Source organism: Haplochromis burtoni, unplaced genomic scaffold (genome assembly GCF_018398535.1).
Source record: "Haplochromis burtoni strain Fernald_Lab_line unplaced genomic scaffold, NCSU_Asbu1 Contig_30, whole genome shotgun sequence".
NCBI lineage: Eukaryota > Metazoa > Chordata > Actinopteri > Cichliformes > Cichlidae > Haplochromis > Haplochromis burtoni.
In genome coordinates, this window is record NW_024582391.1 from 3,066,467 (window position 1) to 3,089,890 (window position 23,424).

A 23,424-nucleotide genomic window follows, 5' to 3' on the forward strand; every position below is an offset into this window, starting at 1 on the left:
ACCTAAATGCACCTACCTATGAGGCGGTGCCTCCTTATATGAGCTCTGCTGTATGTCTAAACCTGGGCATTGCCAAGCCCGTCATATTGCTTTCCATATTTTTCTAATCTCTAGGCAGAAAGAGGAGGACAAAAGTGTGAGGTGTCCCGCAGCTGCAGCACTGCAGCCTGAATTAGCCCCGACCACATGAAAAGCTTTCGTCTCTATTCCAGGCCAGGGCGGGAAAATTACAGCCCTACTCGCTTTACTCTAGCATTAAACCTCAATTAGTGCACAAGTACGCCAATGATGTCATCACCCAGGGACCCAAGAGCCCTGGAAAGAAGGGGCGCTGAACAGTGAGATACGCTCACAAACCACGTTGCTTCGAACTTTCGGGCCCATCTTCTCAGCCGCTGAGAAACTCAGTTTGGCGAGGAATAAGGTGACGCTCGTGCGATACGGCCTGGAAAAACAAACGTGCAAAAGAGGCTTGTGGCCTGGTTTGGCTAAATTTACCAGGAATTTTAATTCTGAGATGTAACTCGAGGTTTCCCAAGAGGAGAGAGAGGTCAGCGAGGTAGGACAAGAAAAACTCTGGTTTGACCCTCGGTGACCTGGCAGGAGACAGAGGAGGAGGTGGATGAGGAGGAGGGTGACGAGGCCTGGCTTCTATCCAAAAAACACACTGAGAGTTCACGCTGCCCTTCTCTCAGCAAACCACTTACATTACACAACAAACTTACATAATCATATGGAGGACTACAAAAAGCCAGCTGTAACAGCACCATATCACAATGATGCTACACTTCATTATTGCTGTCACATATCTGAGCATTATTTCTGTTAATATAACTGACACTGGCCTTCATTACAGGTTTTGGAATGAGCTTTTTGGATACAGTTTTTTACTTTTAACTGGGAATCAGAGAACGTTTCCTTAAAGGACTGAAAAAGCCGTATCTGGAATTGATCAAATCGAAATCTTAATTAGAACCTATCCTGTCATAAGTGGTATAGTAACCAAACCTGACGTTTCTGCTTCTTGCTCCACCACCATTAACTGAATCGAATAAAATTTGAGAAAAACAAGAAGAAATTCTAAAAGTAAGACCCAAGCTCTAATAAAGTAATTCCCTTTTATCATAAACCCCAGACACAGCGCTCCCTGGATGTTTATTGTAATCAAAGGTAGTCCCCATGCTGTGGGGTCAATGTTCCTTCATGTCCTACAAAGAGGGGAGCGACTTCAGTGCAGCTCAGCATGGGATCACTCGCGGGCATCGCCTTGTACCCTTCTCTTTGTAACACCCTGTGAATAATGCATCGCAGCTCCCAGCAACTTCTCACAGGTTGTTTGAGCGAGCTGCTCGAGGACTACGGGTCCTCTTAGGTGTACCTCCACCTGAAGAGATGGATCACTCTCACATCTTCAAAGAGAAGTCAGTCAAACCATAGATTGTTAGTACTACCCCGTGGGTTTACAAAATGTTACTCGGTCTCTCACAGGTGCAGAGAAAGAGGATGGGGCCAGCATTTCTCAGAAAGTAGAACAAAAATTTTTTTCCCCTCTCCCATAGAGCCAAGCTCTGACAAAAACTTTGAGCAGCGGTGGGGGTGATGACGGGGGTGGTTGAGATCAAAAGCCTGCAAGTTCCTGGCGAGCGGACCCAATCAGCCGAGAGGGCCAAGGAGAGGAGGAGAGACAAGTGCTTCCCTTTTAAATTGATCCCACTGAGACCCTCAAGGTTCCCCTCGCAGGACTCGCAGAAAAGCGATAAAAATCTGGCCCTGTGGATCTGATGAGAGACTGGGAGGGGAGAAGGCTGAGAAGAAAGACTGTTTCGGGGGGGAAAGAGCGGCACAGAAAGAACAGAGAGGCACAGCGAGAGGAGATCAAGGAGAGACGAGAAGGGTGGGCTCATCCTCTGAAGGTGCATCCAGGCGGCGCCGTCGTGTGCCAGCGAAGAACCAGAGCAGTGAGGACCGGCACTATCAGCTATCTAAACCCATGTTACACGTCTGATCATGTGCTCAACCAATCAACCGTGGGTGTATCTTTATTATGCTCGGGTCCTGGCAGCCTGAAATATTGGCTCCTTCCGAGCTGGCCTGAGATCAGACTCTGGATGAGGCCGGTGTCGTTATCCGCAGCATGCTGGGGCCTCAAAGGAACACGCGCTATCAGAGCAACCCAGAGACCCCACAGCGTGCCAGACTCACCACAGACCTGCCCGAGTCGCCAACACAAACACCCAAATGTGCTCAATAAGGTGCTGTGAATTTGCATTTCCTTTCCAGGTCCACTGGATGTAGTTCATAGTAGAATAGAAAAGTTATTATCAGCAGGGGATCCCAGTTATCAAAAGCGGCAAATGCGTGCGTCTTATCAAATGTGACAGAAAAAATAAAGAAAATAATCATCTGCAAATCTCATTTATCACAAATTAGACTATGTCGATTCTGAAACGTCCACAGGAAGCTCTTGGTCTTCATTAGATGATGAAATAAAGCATACCTGGTTACAACTGAAATACATAGTTAGGTTTATAGTTTAAATTCAGATCCTAGACTGTGCTCACAGGTTTTTACCCTGCTTGTGCCTTAAAACAAACACAAAATGAGAATAAATAACAGAAACAGTCACCCAAAGAGCCAGTTTATAGCGCCAACATATTATGGAAGTCCTGTGACGGGTATGTTTCCTGCAGGGTCATCCTGGTAAAAACTGGGGATGTCTGAAAAAGATTTAAATTGCAGTGACAGAGCCATGAGTTTAAAGGCTGTAAACTTCTATCCAATAACATACGAGAAGAATTTACTCTATCATAATTAGCTTCTTTTTTTGTGGGCAGTTAATGCTATATGTAGACTCACTGCATATTTCATTTCATAAACCTTTTCAATTAAATATAAACTTTATGTATTTGATTGGCAGGCACAGTAGGATCTGGATGGCACTGTGTGCACTATACTGCTCTTTGCTACTCCACCAACAGCTGCATACGAGTGTGAACCCTCGGGCTCAAAGTGTGCTTGAAAACAACTAGTTTATATGACGTGCCTCTGACCGTCAGACAGAAACATTTTGCACCTTTTTTCCTCAAATGGTGGCACTCGAAGGCGGGGTGGCATTGCGGCTGTCGTGGAGAGGCGATAAGGGATAATTGTGTAACTGTGGGGATAATGACACACGTTTTCACACGGCTTCGCACGGAAGCCACTTGTGGTGATGCCCGTGGTTGTAAACATGAAAACTGAACAGCCACGTTCAGTGCTGCGAGCTGAGAGTGCTGCAGAAAGCTGCAGAAATGTTCGGACACCACGTAGCAAGAGGTGTGGAGGAAGGAAGGTTCAGATGCCGTCCGACCTGCCGACAGCCTTCTGTTTTTTGAAGAGCACACCGGCTCCTTTATTTCCATCTCTATGACTCACTGCATCAAGCACACAAAAAGACAGGAGCTCTTGGAAAGAGACTTAGGAGGCAGTGGGATGCTGCCTGGAGGATGATGGCATGCTCTCTGCACCACTTTCAACTTTGGACATTCAGAACAGCTATAAACACTTTTGCTTTTAGACACGGTCAGACACACTGTATGAAGTGTGAAGTATTTAATTTTAGGCATTCTGAGCCTGTTAGCGGGAGCAGGAGGCGGCAGGTGAGAGGTGAAGTCAGAAGGAAGCAGGCGGAGGAAACGTGAGCAGAGAAAAAGAAACATTCCTTGACTCGGCCAGAAAGAGGCCTGGTGGGCTAACTCTGAGCAGTTTACCCCAGCGGCATGATGTGAGTGACTAGATAACAGAGCTCCATCTGATAATCACATACTCTGCTATTACACTTCTTAGCTGTGTGACTGTAGCAGGCCAGAATAAGACAACCAAACTGTGATGGATAGCCCACGCTGAGCAAGAATAACTTACAGCCTCATAAATAAGCAGATCTCTACTAATATGATTACAGTAGCCCTGAGGCTGACACCCCCCCTCTACCAGCCACGCTCCTCCTCTCCTTATGACAAGCACCCTGAAATCACGTCAGCGTTCGACATCAATATTTTGACATTTCATTCAGCTGACTCTCCAGACGGAGCCATTTATTTAATTAGCTGAATCAAAATTGGCAGGAGCGGCAAATTCAAAGTTAACGTGACTGGGGCTCAGTTGCCACAGGTAACCTTTTTGGAAGGACTTACTGTGGCAAATTGATTGCTGAGAGCGCAGACTCATCATGAGTGCTAATTTTCAGAAGCGGCGCACGGCGGAGCAGGGAAATAAGAGGCTCTATTTATAACAGAAGGAAACAGCAGAGGGGGATTAGCCTGTCATTAGAATAAAAGAACCCAGAAGAAGAATCAATTTCAAGGTTTAAAAAGCTGACAAACTCAGTTCACTCGCTCGCTCGCTCTCCATCCTTCGCTGCTTCTTTCACCTCGGACAGACCAGCCTACAGTCGGCCACATATGAGCTTTCATTGAGGCGCCAAGCTCGGATTTCTCCCTCTTCTGCCCAAATGGAAAACTAAAACAGTTGTGTTGTTTTCTTCTAACAACGCCGTTGCTCCAGTCACCTGAAAAGTATCACACTGCTGCTTTTTGATTTAAGGAAATATTCCATCATTTTACTTTCTGTGGGTTTGACTTTGTGGGGAACAAATAGCATTGAAAGCTTGGTTAATCCACACTCAGTATTTTGTTTTTCAAAAATATCATCCAGCCAGATAATCCTAGCAGAGCTGTCACTATCACTACATTAAATCTCTTTGGCATGAGCCGCTTTGTTTACAGATTTCACGCTGCTCATTTCAGTGTTCGCCTCCTACAGAGGGAAGTGAGTGCGTTTGATTTAGAGGCAGATGAAATACTAAAGATGGCGTAACCGAACGTGTGCGGTTCACCTCTTATTGCAGATGAAAATAAGGAGGAGGACAATGACGACTCCCGTGCCAAAATCTTTCATCGAAGGTGATGATAGTCCTGCGCTGCCAGGAAGCTGTGACAGCATCCAGGAGACAACATAATAAAACTAAACTGCACGGCAACAACAAAGAAAGTCTCACTTTTAGCAAGTCATGCTCACTAACTTTACTCTTGGTCTTTAAAAGAGCAGCTTTGCACAACAGTTCAAACTAATTAATATTTATCTCATGCTGGGCCTTAGTTCATCCACTGTATGAAACCAGCTGTTTTAGGTCTTGTCCCTGTGTGTCTAGGACACAATTTTAGGTTTAGCATTCTTATACAGGGCTTTCTATATGTGAGGGCACATGTAAGAATCACGTTTCTAGGCTTTTAGTCCATTTTCAACCAACAAATCATTGAGTTGACCTTCAAGGCCTTGGTGGATTGTAAGCCTGACTTTACCGGATTGTTAACATGACCCCACTCTACACCCCTACAAAATTTGATCACAGTATATCTGAAACTTTTCCAGCTACTTGTTTGCGAATAGAATGTCAGCAAAAACCACCAAAAAAACCTCCTTGGCAGAGATAAGAATAGAGAAGCTGTCTGAAACTCTGAATTCACCACTGTAACAGTGTATTTCAGAAAATAAAGAAGGCCACCTTAGATAAGGCACTGAGACACTATAAGCGTCATATGATTTGCATCGTTGTAGCTGTAAAACTGTGAGGATGACCACCATCACTGTGAAACATACACTCTAAAATCCCAGAGTTGCTCAGCGAGGTCACAGCATCCAACTCCTGTGCTGCCAGTGACTTTGTCACCTCTCCTTTCCATCAACAGCTCACTGAATTATGTGACATTTTCATTACTGGCACGCTACCTGGTCTACCTCCAGGTGTGCATAATGGAGACAGCCTTGGAAAACCACCATCTCCCAGCATGCCGTTGGGAATTGGACCAGGAAGGAAGCTTAGAGCCGATTACCAGGCCGAGAGGCAACCCAAACTGTGTCATCTTCCCACTCCCTCAGCACAGAGCCCTCACCCCCCTGACCCAGGCCATCATGTGCCCGGGTGAAACACGGGGCACGTCTCTGGGACAGGAACCGCACAGGAAGCAGCGCAACTCGACAAGGACGGAAACTCGCGAATCGGGGGAGAGGGCTGGTGGTGAGAACAAATCGCAGAAAAGTAAACTTTTCCACCAACGCCACATCGCAGCAGAGGAGAGGCAAGCGGGGCGGGGGCACCGGCGCATTCCTCATTTGGGGAAGCAGCTAAGCTGGCTGTAGGAGGCGGCAGCGGAGGGATTTAGCGGGCCTCAATAGTGAGGATGAAATGAAGACGGGCTCGCAGTGTTGCTTTCAGAGGATGCTGCCAAGAGTCGTCACATTACTGATACAGAGGCAGGAAAACAGATTCAATTAATACACTGCAGCAGACAGTAATGCTGGACTCTTCAATCCAATCCGCTTAGAGAACATCTTAATAGCGCATGAGAAGGAAGAATATTGTGCTAATCTGTCTTGTCTGCGGAGCGCTCCGACATCCCCCATTGATGTTGACATCCCTTTAACATGAGGTTAGTGGGTGTTTGGCCTCCCCTCCAGTCATTTGTGAGCTGCAGAGCCTGGAAATGATTAGGCCTGGGAGGGCAATTAGCCGGAGCATCGCCGAGCTAAATATAGTCCAGCTTGGACTGTTGCTCCTGGGTCACATCTACACTGCAGCCTCTACCCAGGCATGTTAGCGCAATCTGGATCCCGTTTTGTTTTATGACTGATGCGAAGGCCGCGCTGACTCAGGCCAGATAACATAACTCAGCCGTCGATCAGGTGTCTCCAGGGGAAAGGGAGTGGGAAGGAATCGCGTAAGGAAGAATAAAGAGATGAAGTTTAAAAGAGAAGCACATGTTAACCGTGATGTTCAGAAAATACCAGTCGACTCTATGAGCTGTACAATCGAAACCTTTTGGACTTATTTCGTAACAAGCTGCCTCAAATGAAGCATGGTTGGGAAAACATGCTTTCCCACAGCCTTACAGCAGCTAAATGGTATGCAGGGAAAGAATTCTTTCCCATCGCACAGCTCCCTGCCCCGCCAGTCCCCTCTAGTATCTCCAACCCCGAGTAAAGAAAAAAAAAAAAGAAGAAAAAAAGGGGGAGATTTTATCCTTAAAAACAGGAGGTTCGCCCACTCGTTCACCTGGGACGGCTCTTGGATGGAGGAGGCAAGCTAGAGGGTTATAAGAGCCTGGGAATGTTTAACATCAAGAAAGCAATCAGAACGTAGCCGGAGCTCTGGGAATTAAGACAGGAAACATGGAGAGTAACCCCTTCCAGACCGAGAGGAAGGAGAAGAGGAAGTGATTTAGGTTTGGTGGCAAATTCATACTGTTACCTGAAAGTGTAAACTTCATTTCCGCCGATCTAAATGAAGCCATTTCACAGAAGGACTTTTTAAGGACCTGAAAAGTTTCACTTGTGCCTTCTTAGCCAGATCTCTGCTGCCTACATCAGTGATCACAAGGCTGATGAGGGGCTCAAACATAATACAAGAAAAGCACTGGAAAAATTTAAAAAAAAGCTCAACATAGGCTCTGCTTCAACTTCCCCATCACTGGTTTGACCTGGTGTATCTTTCAGCACAATATACTTGTGTAGACCGAGGTGAAACATAAGTGGAAATGTTCTGGCACTACACTGAGCTCAGCACAAATTGTACAAGACAGCTCAGGAAACAGAGGTTTGCTTTGTGCCCTGAGCAGAGAGCATTTATCATCCAATAAAACCTGCAGTAAGAGACCTATTCCTGCACTGTCCTCTGACCCACAAGTGGCATCAAACAAGACCAAGTGCCCATAGGAACTCAGGAAATACATGATAGCGAGAATTTTTTGGTTAAATTTAACTTATAATTGGGAAAATAAGTTGAAAATCAACACGTAAATTTTTTTAAACTTGGTCAAAATCCTCCCAGCTGTATTTTCTTGAGTATTTTCTTGGGTCTCCGTATCAACTTTGAAATTCTAGTATCGTGACAACCCTATTAACTATATCAGTGGCCTCACCCCCAGACTCTGTTTTCATTATGGAAAGCATGACAGTGGGATTGAGGAGATCCTTAAAGTGTTCCTTCCATCACTTGACCGTATCATCAGTTGAGGTCAACAGCATTCCCACTGTATCGTGTATAAGTAGAGCACTGCTTCCCCCTCTGACAATTTGCAAGAATCATTTTGAGGCTGACAAAAGTGTTGATCCGTGGTCTTAAACTAATCCCAGGGGAGTGGGCCTTCCGGTATCTGACCTGGTACCTCTCCCAGCATCTGTCAGCTACCTCTAGGGTCCCACAGGCTAACCAAGTCCAATAAGACCCCTCCGTCAGCCTGACAGATCCTTTCTGGTGTTCATCACCTGGATCTGGGTTTACAGGCACTAACGATTTTAGACTCCCTCAGATTGCAATCGAAGCTCTACTGGGAATTAAAGATCTCATGGACGGGCACCTCAAGCAGACATACCCATGCTATAGCTCCACCCACTTGTTCTTTTAAACCTTTTGTAAGCTGCAAACAATCACTAGAAATCTAGCTGCTAGTGGCTGGTAGCAATAGGTCTCTAACTTTTTCTGACATGCCCCACTTTCCAATTTTTGACCCACAGTTTGAGACTTACAGGCTTAAAGTGAGGATGAGGAGAGCTAAATGCCTTTATGAGCAGAAATGTGTTTTTCAAGCAATCACTGTCTTGTTTGATTTTCACAGTTAACAAGCTGCGATTTCAAATAATGGTCAGACTAGAAATCTGCCCCAAGCAGCAACATTATTGATTACTTTTAAAGATGAATCAGTCATTTGTTGTGTCCATAAAATGTCAGAACATAGTGAAAAATGGCTGTACTCTCATTAAAGCCTCTCATTAATAATGCCATCACCAGTAATTATTGGGTATTATTATTAAATTAGCCATTTTTTTCAGTTGCTTACCCAATTGTTCTACATCCAACTGCTTATACACCTACAGTACATTCACAGTATTCAGTAGATCTCAAGATATTTTTCTTGGAATCACAGACTTGCTGATGGTGCAAGAAAAAAGTAAAGACATTCACAAAGTAATAAAGATTTAACATTTTGAAACATAACACATATACGCAATTCTGTCCCAGTTCAAGTAGGAAAACCTCAGGACCGGGAAACAAATAGTTTGAAGGAGAAAAACTGTACATAGCAGTGTACCAAGCAGTAACTTCCAGAACAGGAAAACAAAGCCAATACTGTAGTTAATCAAATACCCACTTGAGGGTGTCTTCAAATGTGAATCAATGGGTTTTGGGGAGTTGGAAGCCCGATGGACTGAAAGTCGTTCCTGTTCCACTTCTTTGAGGTCTTTTTAAAGTCCACCGCCTGGGGTGCATGCGCAGTTGGTTCATTTTAATATAAAGTGTCTGTGGATGAGCGTTTGCGTTCGAAACAAACTGGCACGGATGTGGACATCCACATGAATCCTCGTTGACACAGTCTGATGACAGAATTAACAACACTCGGACCCAAAAATGGCCCCAAGCGGACTCTAGCAGACTAGAGAGACACGTGAAGTATAACGCAGGCCATGTTAAAATTACCAAGATCAGTGACAAAATAAGCATGTTTAGGGTCAGGTACAAAAATTTGTAATGGTCTCAATAGCCAATTTCCCTTTTCATCAAAACTGTACAGGAAGGTAGCCATCTGCTGGACTCACCTCCATTAAGTCTCATCTTGAACTGTGCACACTCTGTGCTGCTGATGCCTTTGAGCCTTTTGATCGAACAATCTCATAATAAAAACAGCATGCTGCGCGGTACAGCCTGCCCAAGAAGCTCATGCTTCAGTTTTAGTGAATGAAATTTTAGTATTTCATTTGTCAGATATGTTCATCTGTGTGTTCCACTTGTACAGTTTATGGACCTATCTTGCTAACCAAGCGTTAGCTCAGTGGTTCCCAAACTTTTTTTGCTGGACCCCCTTTGTTTTACAAGAAAAATTGTTCGCGCACAAACACATCCTCCAACCACACACACCCTTATTTTGCTCCATTTCGGTTTATTTCACACCTCAAACATTTAGTAAACAATTAAGCAAATACAAGTAATCTGCAATAAATTACAGGTAGTAAGAAAATAAACTACTAACTTTTTTACAGTACGTCCGCACCTACACGAGTATCTTTGAAAACGCAGCTGTTTCGTCCACACGTAAACGGCGTTTCAAATCACCGAAAACAGAGATTTTTTAAAACTCCTTTTTTGTGTTTACGTGTGGACGAGGAATACAGAGTTCGTCACGCAGCGTCAAAGGTACGTGCCTTCCACGTCACGCTGTGCGCCACGTTATTGTTTACATGAGATGAATTGCAGAATAGCAGATAGAGACAAAATACTGTTAATCTGACTATCTTCAGTTTTTACAGGCTTACATACACACACACAGTTACTGTGCCTCCATTTACAAAGGCAGAGGCGTCACGGTGTGATTATTTTACGTGTAGTTGTTTTTTTCCTGTGTAATAATATTCAACATTGCTATCAATACACTTTTCAAAAAATGCCTCTCTGTGCAAAATGGGTTTAAAAACATAAACAGCTGTGGGATCCTGTTTGTCCGTGATTTAGACGGGGGGAACAAATCGCGGCAGGATCAGCCTGATGTTATTTGTATCCCGCTGTAACTTTACTGTATAAAGAGCTAACATCTCCAAAATGTCAGGAGTAGTTAGTCATTACAACAAGTGTTGTTGAACTAAAAATCAAGAATGTGGGATACTGTTTGTCCGTGATTTGAAGAGCCCAGCGAAAACCAATTCTGCAGGGGGGACCTACCTCGGCACTTGTGCAGGTGAAACCAAAGGGAATATTTGCTTCATTATATTTTCTAGTCTTTGGCTTAGAATGAAGTTGGTTTGGAAACATATTCACTGATGCTTCATCTCCTGCTTTGCGTTTCTGTGGCCGCCCCGTGCTAGCAGTGTCCAAGCGTTTTGTTTTTTTCTCCCCCTTTTCATTCCGCCCCCCCTGCAATGGCTCTGCGCCCCCCCTAGGGGGCGGGCCCCACACTTTGGGAAGGTCTGCGTTAGCTGGTGACTCAGCACTCCAACCCCCCCTTGCTCAAAAAAAAACAAAAAAACCCAACTAAACTAAACTAACTGCAGCTAAACCAGAGAGTTCAAAATCCTTAGAGACACTGCAGGGAAACAATGCTACAAAATGCCCTTTTTTCATGAATGAGTTTCACAATAGAGGTCAACCAGTCAACCACTGACCAATCCACGATCTCTTTTACACTTCCCTTAATTCCCAACAAGCTTTCTACTTCTAGAAGAAACTCAGGAAAGAGACAGGCATAGGGAAAAGTCTAAACAGTACATGCTAGCACCACCTAAATAGCACCTACCAGAAAAAGCACACTGGGCATAATCCCAGCCATAAATCGTATCCACTTCTTGCCCACCATATGAAATTCCCTGTAAGCCCTAACATTATGGCCATACCTAAAGATAGCAGTCCAGCTTGTAGGAGCAGAATAAAACTGGAAAATACATCCATCATAAAGAGGAGGAGGTTATTTTAGCAGTGTGCGGAGATGATAAAAGTGCAGACATACTCAGTGCCCCGTTTCTAAACTGTTTGTTAATCTATCATTTGGCACAAGGAGGAATGAGATAACAATACGACGTGGCTTACGGTGAGCGTGGCCACCGTGCAAAGATCGAAGCGTGTCCTTGGAGTGACATTATTTATTGAAATAAATTCACTCAAGCTGAAATGTGTATAGCGAATGCATTATGAACAGCGCTTCTGATGGAGTGGAGAGCGCATTAACTCACCGTAACATTGCCTTGCTCTTTTCAACAGATGTCCCTTGTGTGACACACGGCGGGGAAAAATGGAGAGGAAAAGGTCTGAACGCTTTAAATTAGCCCTTTCACAAATGGAAGGGATTTTCCATTTGATGGCCTATTTGAACGTATAGACAATTCTGTGAGCCGAGATTCCGATCTTAATTACTTCGTTAATTAGCTGTGATTCATGGGGAAAAGCCTTGCCCTACCCAAAGTCCCTCTGTATTGCTTAGGGGGTTTCCAAGAAGCTCTCACATCCTCACTGACTTTTTAAAGCACCAATCTTGCACTTGTGACACTGTCTGCCTTTGCTGAAGGGCCCCCTCCCCAAAAAAGAAAATGTCAGCAAACCCCACAGAGCCAGAGAGCCTTCGAATTCTACTGCCTGAGGAAGGCGAAGCAGATCGGGCCTTCTGCTACTCCCCGTCATTCCCTGATCACAGGGATGCATTCCACAGATTTATGTTTATCGTTTTCCAATGAAAGAGTGATAGCCGGTGCAACTGCCCTGCATTGCTCCTCTCTCTCTCTCTGTGTGATAAATATAAAATATGGCCACTCGTGCTGGCTGCTTAAACTTGGCAGATCGTTGGAGCATTTAGTTAATCGGAGAAAAGCAGCATGAATAAAAAATAAATTAAAAAAAAAAAACTCTCAGGACAAAACGACAAGGCTTTGTCCAAACACCCCAACAAGAAGTTCTCACTCAACAAGATGGATCAAGCCTTTTCCCTGTCATGCTGCATCCGGATTATGTGCCACCCACAGCGCTTAGTATCTCGGACAGCCAGGGCAGAACTGGGGGGGGGAGTAGGCGTTCTGGCATGCAGGTTAGCTTTCAGAGAGCAGCAGGCTAACAAAAAGGAAAGGTAAGGTCCAGCTGAGGCAGCTGCTTGCTATTACACCATCCCAACCCCCCCAACTCCACTCTTCTCTGGCAGGAAATAAGCAATCATTTAGTACTGACAGGTACATGCTGAACCGCTGCTATCTCTGCTCTGAATCCAACCAAAAACTGGATTACAGCAGTTTAGTATTAACCTTAAGCGTCTTAAATATCTGTGCCGAGGTTAGCCTCATGGCTTTTAGAGTGTGAGCATATATTTTCCTGAGCAGGATAAAACGTGAAGTAACGCTGGCGTTCCACACTGAAGTGAGAGAGATCCAACTTCTGCTTTTAACAGAAAAAAGCATCTTGCACAAGGAAAGATATCAGATTTAAGTGTTTTCGGTGCGTGCGTTTGTGTAGTTGCCACTGAGACAGAAAAACATAACTGCAAACAAAGAAAAAGAAAATAGAAGGGGGAAAAAGCTCTTCTCAAACATGCAAGGTGCTTTTCTGGTTGTGAAAAGCAGTAATTTAGAGGTCTCTGGTGAGCCGCACAGGGTTCAGCGTGTCCAACAGGATTCGAAGTGTAGCTGCAGATCTGCCTTAATGCACTGCCAGGTCACCGTTTCTGTGTGAAAATGGCAATGCAAGGACAGTGTGACTGCTTGTAGCTTGGGGCAAATAAACAAGGTGGTAGTAGAACGAGGGAGGGGGGGAAGGCAAGAATGACTGCCAACCGGTCATGCTGCAGTGTAAATCCATGTCTGTTAAGACTCATTATGGGGACTTCAAAGAATTTAAGAGATGGGAACAACAGCTTCAAGCTGCCATTTCATTATTGAACCAAATGGGAAAATGTGATCACAGATCCCTCTTTGTTCCTCCTTATGGCATCAAAGAAAACATTACAGTGTTTGCCACTGAGCTAAATTGAGTAGATCTAACTTGTAAATATTAGTTTACAAGTTTCTCCTCTTGTCTCAGTAGTAAGCTGCAGTTAACTCCAACTCCGATGTCACGGAGTTACTGTTCTGCAGCCTCAGCAAAGAGGAGCGTGGCTCTCCAACCCACAGCTGACCTCCAGAGCCCAACGACTACAGCTGCCAGCTGCAGTCCATGACGGCGGAGTTAGGGACCACATCCGTCTGCAGCAGCAACAACATGGACAAGGCCAGCCGTTAGATTTAAAAAACAGAAGAACAACTGAACTTTCAGATTCAGGGAGGGTTACCCACCAGGAAACTGATCACAGACGAGTTGGGAGAAAAGAATGATAAAAATAAAAACACGCACGTATGGTCTTAGCAAAGAAAGTGTATGTGTGCGAAACAATATGTCGTTATCATTACATTATCATTTTAACCAGTTAGATCACTACCAGATGTGCTATGATTACCAAGTGAAATCTTGAGAAGTTCATCCATCAGTTCATCCTCGAGTACAAATAGATCTCCTCCTGGTGCTCCTGAGACATCACATCCAGAAGAATAGGATGGACATGAAGTCACTGTGGTAAAGTTCTTCCTTTCCCTAAAGACAATGTTTAAGAGGTGAAGAGAATAGGATCGATGCACCAAAAGGGAAGGAACAAGCTCAAGTTTACAAGGTTACAAGACTCCTTTGGAAATATTAAAAACATCTAGACAGAACTAGTTATAGCTCACAACAAACAATGGAAGGAAAATGAAAAATAAAACCATATGCAAACACTTACTTAGATTGGTGGTAGATCAAGAAATTACACACGAACAGAAAAAGCACCCGTATAGTTCTCTTATATGACTGTTTGGATCAGCCTGCTCTTATACTAGCTGTAGCCTATGGACAAACATCCACTACCCTACTCAAATCAATGGGGAAAAAAATCATAATAAACGCTGGGTGGCATAAAACTATATACTTACATATGGTATAAACTGCTTAGTGCTTTCAGCCCACATGGAGAAAATCAGTTGAGTTGCAGTCAAAACTGCAGAACCGAGAACATGTCAAACTTTGGTCAATTTCAACTAAACTATAAGCTCACGAGGAACATCAGTGTGGTTGAAAAGAAGAAAAAGGTTTCTCTTACTCTCCTCATAAACAGGGAGGCTGTACTGAGGGCCAACCTGGAGCTATAAGTGACTGAGTGACACTATGACACCCACAGTGCCCAGCCTGCAGGGTTTTTGTTTTAGGCCTGCTGCTCTTCACCATCTAACTAACAGAAACCAATTTTATTCTTCAATACACAAACTACAGCCAACACACAATATAAATAATAAGTAAATACATTTGAAGTAAAACAGAACTTCAGTTTGCACTGATGCTAAAAAAAAACTATAGTCAAATTATACCTTAAGTGACAGCCTCTTGGCAGCTTTATATTCAGAATAACAGGCTACAGACCAACACAGGAGATGTAGAGAATGCAAACTTAATATTAGAAGACAGGGCAATGAAACGTCCTCCCTTTCACTTAAATAGCCTCATCCTTGTCCTAAATTTCCCAAATGTATTATTCTTTCCAAAGAAATAAATCAAATCTAACATTAGCATGGCTGATGACACCGTGCCAAGGCGGCTAGGGCAAAATAAAAATGCCCACATACAGATAGGAGCAAACAAGCAGTCAGCTCTGTTGTTCTGTCTGCGAAAGCCTTGCAGGCCCTCGGGCTCGGGAACCACTTCTCCCACTACAAACAGCTCTGCGCTCGGGCCCCAGATGTCTCATTACTGTAAAACAAGCAGAAAGATGAGCGACGTACAAGCCACTGGCCCACAACGCTGCCTCCCTTTCAATTAGAAAGGATTAGCTTAGCCTGAGCGGGCCTTCCTGTGCTGTGATATGCTACCTTGCCTCGTGCAGGACAGCCATATGTCAGAGTTAAATAAATTACAGAGGAGCTGAAAAGCTTGGCGATAGCAGAAAGGGAGTTATGGCTCCACTGAAGTGCACAACAGGCTTAATGGGAGTAGGATGCTATAGCCTCTATAAAACTTTACACCCAATGAAAGGGGGCGTGGGCAGAGAAACAGGTATACGCCTTCCCCCAGTGACTGCCATAAATTAGACCTATAGGATCCCACAATTCCTCGGTGGATTTAGCAGTTTTACTCAGCGTGCATCAATCAAGTGATAAAGCCAAGCCTGTGAAATTTCTGCAGCGTCATGTTTTGGCTACACAAGCTGGACAGCTCTCATCCAGGCCCCGTGACACGCTGTCTAGGATGGGAGACCAAACCTAACGGGATAGCCAGGCCCTCATACTGCCTGCATCAGTCACTTTTATGGGCACAGGGCGGTGTGGGCTTTAACAAGACATTTTACTCGTCAAAGGAACCGACATTACATAACCATAAAACGATGAGGCCCACAAATCACCCGTCGACTTGTGACGCATGGAAGGGCTGGGCTTGTTGTGTGGCTCACAGCCGGTACACAGTCTGCACAGTCTAGTGTTTGCGGGTGAACTGGTAGCGACAACAACAAAAGATCCCCAATGCAGCTCTGCTCTGCGGGCCAGGCGAAAGCAGCCCAAGTGCTGGAGTTTCGACAGCGTCCCACATAGAAACCAAAGTAAAACTACACTAACCCCTCTGCCCACCACGCCACATCATTTTCCAGGGAGTCTGTGCCATAGCTGGAGAGACTCCACTGACCAGGGGCGTCTGTGGTTGAACTGAGCTAGTCTGCAGGTCTGGAGAGGCAGGCAGGCTCCGCTACACCCCTGACATAGAGCACCATCGCAGGGGGAACGTCTGAGTAATGGCGGGGTAACTTGATCCAGGGCTGGGAAGGAGTGGGAGCAGCCCTGACGCCTAAATCATAGCTGTGGGATGGAGGCAGGGAGACACACAAATGTGTCTGGAGGAAAGATATGCCGAGAGATGAGAGGCTGAGGAGACAGTGGGTAGGGCAGGCAGAGAAATGAGCAGCAAGAGGAGAGCGGAGGGGAGGGAAGGTGAGATGGTATATCTGGGAAATGGCCAAATGACAGGGGATGAAAGCGAACGCCTCTCTTCTAACTTTCATGCGAGCGCCGTGCTCGCCGCCGGAGTGGGAGGGGCCTCGGAGGGACGAGAAGGCGTGGGTTTGGGTTTCAAATTCTCAAGCCCGTCTCAAACAGAATAAACACGCGTAGGCCCAAAATGACTTCCATTTTCCCTGATGTCTGAGATACTTAGACTGGCAGACATAAATAAATATATCCCTCTTCATATAGGCCAAAACATTTAACCGGGAATTAACCTGCTCTACGGAGCAGAAAGCAAAGGATCACTTTAACACTTACAGAGGCTAGCATAAAATAAATGTCAGTTACGTGCATCATTTTGCAGTAACTTCACCAACTAACAGGACATAACTGGCCTCTACAAGTTTCCTCATAACTGCTCGGATCGTTTGCTCATACCGAGGCTGCTAGCTTGTGGCTAACTATGAACTCCAGCGTTAGCCCCTTTTCCTTTATCGGCTTCTTTAAAATGCTCACATTCAGCTTGGTGAGCATTTTAAAGAAGCTGATATCTGTAGCCCCATTTTATTTTTTTAGAACAACTCCTATACTCTCTGTTTCTCATAAAAACACGACATAATATCAACATTTGGAACAAGAGAAGACCAGACATATTTCACATTTTATATCAAGGAAAATAAGACACTGTAACACCGGTAACAACACAACAAAGTGTGTTAGCTCTGCTACTCTAGTAGAGTTAAAAATCAGCACTGTGTATGGCATTCAAACTCTTAAACTGTAAGATTAAACTGCCTGCTAGTCCCTAAAGAATGCTTCTTACACAACATTAGTGATCATTTTAAGTGTCATGACTCGGGTCCTGCTTTATTGCGAGATGTGTAGAAAAACAGAACAGGGTTCACACAGAGTGGAGGATTGGGGGGGTAGTAGGAGCACTATGCCTTGTTTTTGTAGGGGCCAACAAGAACCAGAACAAATGAAACCTACTTGATTCATGCTTATGGATTTATGCCCAAAGTAACCAGTTTAAATGTCATTTATTTCCTCTTAAGACTTAATGAAACTGAGACTTTTTTTAAAATAACTTTAAACTTCAAAAATACTCTTGTTCTTCTTTAGCAACCATCAGTATTTGCAAAACATTGCAGCAAAATTAGACCTTTAAAAATACCCTGCTATACACATTTAAAAAACTCCAATACAAAAATAGAGAATGATGAGAAAACCCCATGACTGCACCAACTCATAGCAGGGCTAGGCCACTAAACCACTTCATGATCGTGGCAGAACGCAGCTTCCTTTTCCTAAAACCTTTATATACAAACAGAGAGAACATCCTGCTACACATTTTTAAGAGCCGTTTTCAGTTGGAGGTTAAGCTTGGGGTTAAGGGCTTTGATCAAGGGCACCCCAGTGTGGAGGTATTGCAGAAAAAGGTATATACACTTTCTCACTAGATCTGTAAGAGCTGTAACTGAAACTCGTTATCATAAAGCACCTGATTTGACTTGTGACGCATCACACTGACAAATCTAAAAAGTACCACCCTGTAACCGGTAAGTACAGGGTCGGTACTGAAGTCTACTCTCATCAAAACACTCGGTGGCATTTTTGACCAAAATGGTTTCCTAGAAGTGGAACACAGCCAGGAACTATGCTAATACTCAGAGGGGCAGCCTAATATAATAATATACCTTAGCTGCCTGCAGCCTACAAATCCTGTAACAGTCGGTCATTAGACTTCACATGTAATTTTCATTAACTTTTCTTGGAAACAAGAGTCTAGCAAGACCAACAATTTAGCCGAGAAAGAAATGCTCACCAGACTATTACTGAACCACATCCTCCTTTTTTTCCCCCATCCACAATATGGTCGCCTATTCATTATTCAGGCTAGAGATGCACTTTCCTTGTTCTTCAATCCGCCACTCTTGACTTCTTTGGGCAGCACTTAACAGATGCAATGCATATCATCTGCACAGAATTCAGATAGAACTAAAAAAAAATGGGGGGAAAGTGGGCTAAATGGGATGAGAAACTTTAAGGTTTTCTTTTCAAAACTCACACAGGAGAGTTCTATCTTTTTAGGAAAAGAGCTGCATGTTAATTCAGTTTTGCAGGGTCTATATTGGGCCCATAATGTAGACGCACCATAACTGAGAAAGTAGGCCAAGCCTTCCAGCAAGTTTCAGCTCAGAAAAACACAATTATTAGCAGCTACACAGTCCGACCTGCGAGCTAATCCATGCAGAATGACGGGCGGAATGCTAGGCTGTATTATCATATCCCTCGTGTAAAATGTCAACAAGTTTTGGGAATGCTCTCAGCTTCTTCTTAGTCTTTTTTGTTACTCTACTACTTTAGCTGTTACTTCAAAGCTTGGAAACAGAATGATGCCTGAGTGCAGAAATCTGGTGTGTGCATGTGTGTGTGTTTGTGCGTTATGGTAACCTGATCTTGGTTATGATTGAGCGGAAATGTTAGACAAGCATCTAAGTTTCCTCTGCCTGCTTCCACCATCCTCATCTAGCCACATGTGAAACCACAGCTTAGCTGCGCGCCGGCTAGAACTAAATGCTCCAATTGTTGGCGCTCAAACATGTTTACACGCTGGATGCTGGGCTTTGCATGCCAGCCCCTCGCTCATATTCTGGGAGCAGGGGGTGGTGGGAGATGTTATCATGTAGCACAATTCTTTTTTTTTTTTAATCGTTGAACCTTAAAAGTGTGAGACATTTCCCACAGTGAGTTGTGTGATAAAAGAGGTCGTGCGTGCGTGCGTGCGTGCGTGTAGGAAGACAGAGAGGGTGTTCCTCATGCTGAGTCATCTGTAGGCCAGAGCGCGGCTCTGAGTCGGCGAAAAAAAGAAAAATCTTTAAAAGAAAAATGTGTAGGCTAACCAATTTTCCAAGTGAGCAGAAAGCTGCTCTGTGAAATGAACAATAAAAGTAAATGCAAGTCATTTCCCAGATTTACCAAAGCCACAATCAAAGCTGATTTATGAGTACGTCATTAGCTTTATAAGTGGATATGTCACATAATCTGGCAGCTAGCCTAAATGAAGTGCACACTCAGTTTACGCTGCCGTGCTCAGCTGGAGTGACCTGCGCTCATGTCACATGAGACAGTCCTTGCAAGGCAAACATAAAGCAGCCACTTAAAGGCAGAGAGCGCCATTCTGCACATCGCAAAAGGGCCACTTCACTCGAATTAGGTCAAATCAAAACATATTGCCACTTATCTAGCCATGCAGGTCTGATGTCTATTAGCTCAGATTCTACTGTTCGAGGGGATCCTGGGTGCCCGTGCCATAGCCCTATGATTCTTCTACCCAGGGTTAAGCTATGTGGCATCTTACTGATATTTCAGGAAGTCCCACAACAGTTACCCACAGGAAAGATACACAACAGAGCAAACTTTAGGGGAATGTCCTAATTAAATTAGTCTAGCTACGAGATCATATACATTTCTAAATCCTGGTGACTTCCTTTTTGAGTTACTGCATTTACAGAGATTTTCAGAAAACTTGACCCCTGACCTTGAATATGAGGTCACACATAATTGGAATTTTTAATACATACAGTACCGGTCAAACGTTTTAGAAAACCCCAGTTTTTCCAGTTATTCATTGCAATTCAAGTCATTCAAGTTTAGTGAATAGTTAAGTTAAACCCTACAACCATAATGGGTGGCTGTGGCTCAGGTGGTCGAGCAGATCAGCTACCCATTGGAAGGTTGGTGGTTCGATCCTTGGCTTCCCCAGTCTGCATGTCAAATATCCTTGGGCAAGATACTAACCCCAGGTTGCCCTCCGATGTGTTCATCAGAGTGTGAACGTGGATTAGTTTGCACTTGTGTGAATGAGGCATGTTGTATACAGCGCTTTGAGTACTCTGGGAGAGTAGAAAAGCACTATATAAGAATCAGTCCACTTACCATAAACCACCTATCTAAATGTATTTATTTTATTGAGACCTTTCCTCTTTCTTTTCACTTTTCCTTACACTTAATTCTTTGTACAGCATACAAATACTCATTTTCTTATGCAAATATTGGCAGGGTGCTGCCATCACACCTCACTGCTTGGGTTAACAGCGCCTGCAGCTTTGATCGGGGATCCTGACCATTTTGGTGATCAGATACTAGCCTTGTGTTTACAACATCAGAAATCATTGAAATACAATACTGAGTGAGAGTGGAGGAGATCACCAAATGTTCTGTTCAGCTCACAAGAAACCAAAAACTACATTTGCTATAACATGTAATATATTGACTACTGTCTCTATGCTGTCTGTGGCAGCTTTGCTATAAAAACTACTTTCAGTAATGTATCCATTATGTTTAATTAGTCATCTGACTAATTGTCAGGAATTTCTTCTCCAGTAGAAAGCAGTTCCAGAGAAATCTTCAGATTTTCCCTTAGAAATAACGGCCAGGGACGCACACAGCAAGGATTTCACAAATATTCAGGTCACTAAGAGTGAAAGGCAGCCAGCTGCTCTGCTGCCTTTAATGCTTCATTTAAGTTCACAATAAATATGCTGCGCTCGTCTCCGTGGGCATTTTTTTTTTATTCTAAAGAAGAGAGTAAAGAAAATGGCAAGTGCAGCATATTCATTATTACTTTAAATTAGCTGGAAGTCCAGCAGTGCTTAAATACATTTTTTTAATTTAAATTTTTCCTTTTTCAGTTTTTCCTTCCATAAAAGACGTTATTACCCAGGGCCAAAGGAAACACATTAGCACCGTAAATGTTTGATTGACAGGGTTTATTTAGATAGAATAGAGTATCTATTCTTATGATACAGTCATAAATAACAGGAAAATACACATTCTGATGACATTCTGGGGACACGTTTATTCCTTTTAAATAAGGGAGTGATTCATTTAAAATGTTAGCATATTTCTTTCTCCATCAATCTGAGAGAACATTGCATATACTATCAGTTTAACAGTGGACTGTCCTCCTAACTTTTGTTGCTGTTAGCTGGCTAGCCCCTGCCAACTGCATGTTTTCGCTGCCATTCCTGTGACCCGTCAGATCTCTTTACTATGATCAGCTGTGAAGTGGACAATCACACTAACCAGAACCTGCATCTGATGGAGAGCTGATGGCATCGAGTACATCATGTTCAGCAAGGCAGCAGTGTAGGGATGAAGGAGAAAATTCCTCTGTTCATCTATTTGCCAAAAGCTACTGGATAGTTTGAATATCTGCAGACAACTACCTGCTAAAAAGTATTAATCAATAACTTGGTAGCTCGCGTCTTATATTATACATACACACGTAGACAGGACAGAATTATTAAGTGCTGCACAACAGAGCAAGGAATTAAACACAGCTTTTCCAAGCATCCTAGTTATATTTTGGATGCTTATATTATTCTACTAGACATTACATTTTTCCACAGCAACAATAACAATCATTATTTGTTTTTTGCCCGTTACAGTTCAAACCTTTCCTGAAGTTTGTATGCTGTGTATAAACTGGAAGCTCACTCTCAGTTTTAACTTGATTTTACAAACTTTGAGCATTACAAAGTTAAATACTCAGCATTGGTCAGTTTTTCAGGGGGGCTAGTATTTTGTCAGGCTAAAAGAGGTGATGATAATGATGACTCCCTCCTGGCTACTCCATGCTTTCATTCACACACTATAAAGCTGCATGGCCTGGATATGACATCCAGGTCCTAGGCTAGGACACTGTTTGTAGAGAGAGAGATTTTTCTGTCAATTCTTCAGCTTTTCTTTTCTTTTTTTGGTTTCATTGTTTTTTCTGTGAGCCAGCCAATCAGAACAGAAACAGAATGAAGGATTTCCAGTGATGACAACAAGCTCAATCACACTGGAGAGGCTGGTGGTAGGAAACTGAGTGGTGGCGGTTACTGTTTGTGAAGCATGTGTTGGAGGAGTTTTGTTATGAGTGTAAGACCTCCACCAAATGCAGAAAGTCATCTTCTGATTTGAGTGGCATGACCTGTTTTCCATCATCAGCACAAATATCGCTGAAACAGCGATTTCTGTGAATAAAGGGTTTTTCAGTGAAAACATTTTTTCTCTGCACTTCTGAATTAGTTCTCACTGGCATCAAATCAAGCAGACCAGCAAGAGGAGAAAAAGAGCTCTTCTCTAAAACGCTGCCAGCCAGGTGCTCTTGAGCAAGGCACTGCACTGAAGTCTCAGACTTTCCCACAGTAAAGATAGACTGTTACAGCATCTTTATTATGTATAAATAAATAAATACTGGGCTGCTGTAGATGGTGACCATAATATATAGCTGTGTCTAGAAAGAAAGACCAAGAATACTGGCTGGAACATGTATACCACAGCAAGACAGATTTCCAGCTCCAAATAGATGGCTCTGACTGGCGGGGAATTTTCTCCCTCGATCCTCTCCAAAATCCGTCATTAAAACATCTTTAAAAGCGTTTAATATCCACTTTCCATTTTCTGTGAAAGAACTGAAAAGGGCATCAACAGCAGCCCATCGGCCTGTTTACTGAGATCAGAACTGGAACCAAAAATCTAAAAACCACATAAATGTGTAACAAAGATTTCATTCCACTTCTAGTACATGTCTCATTGTTGTCATACTACAAATTCTCTGACTCTTCCACAGCTCCCATAAGCAGACAGCTGATCTAAAACTGAAGCCTGCAAATCACAGGTCTATTAAAGACGCCAACCCTCCTCCAGCCTTGGATTTCCACTGTGTGAAAATGTCACTAAGCAATGCCAATTAAGTCAAGAACCTTCACTTCCACATCAAACAGCATGCCTGAAAGAAGAAACAAAAAGAAGCCCTCTGTGGCTCTACAAACGAGCAGCGGGGAGGTTTTGCTGACTCAGGAGTGATGGTTCCACTGTGAC

General features: G+C 43.7%; 1 protein-coding gene across 6 annotated transcripts in view; it reads right to left on the reverse strand.

The window, feature by feature from the left end:
- The window catches only part of znf438 (zinc finger protein 438), a 49,860-nt gene that overhangs the window by 24,550 nt on the left and 1,886 nt on the right, over positions 1–23,424 (reverse strand). The window contains exon 1 of one of the 6 annotated variants that reach the window (XM_042219267.1): positions 13,992–20,334. The exons of 4 other annotated variants lie outside the window; for them this stretch is intronic. The gene's annotated coding sequence lies outside the window, so the exon portion shown is untranslated. Of the gene's footprint in view, positions 1–498; positions 7,847–13,991; positions 20,335–23,424 lie in introns of those variants that run through there. One more of the 6 variants, XM_042219268.1, reaches the window with a different exon arrangement.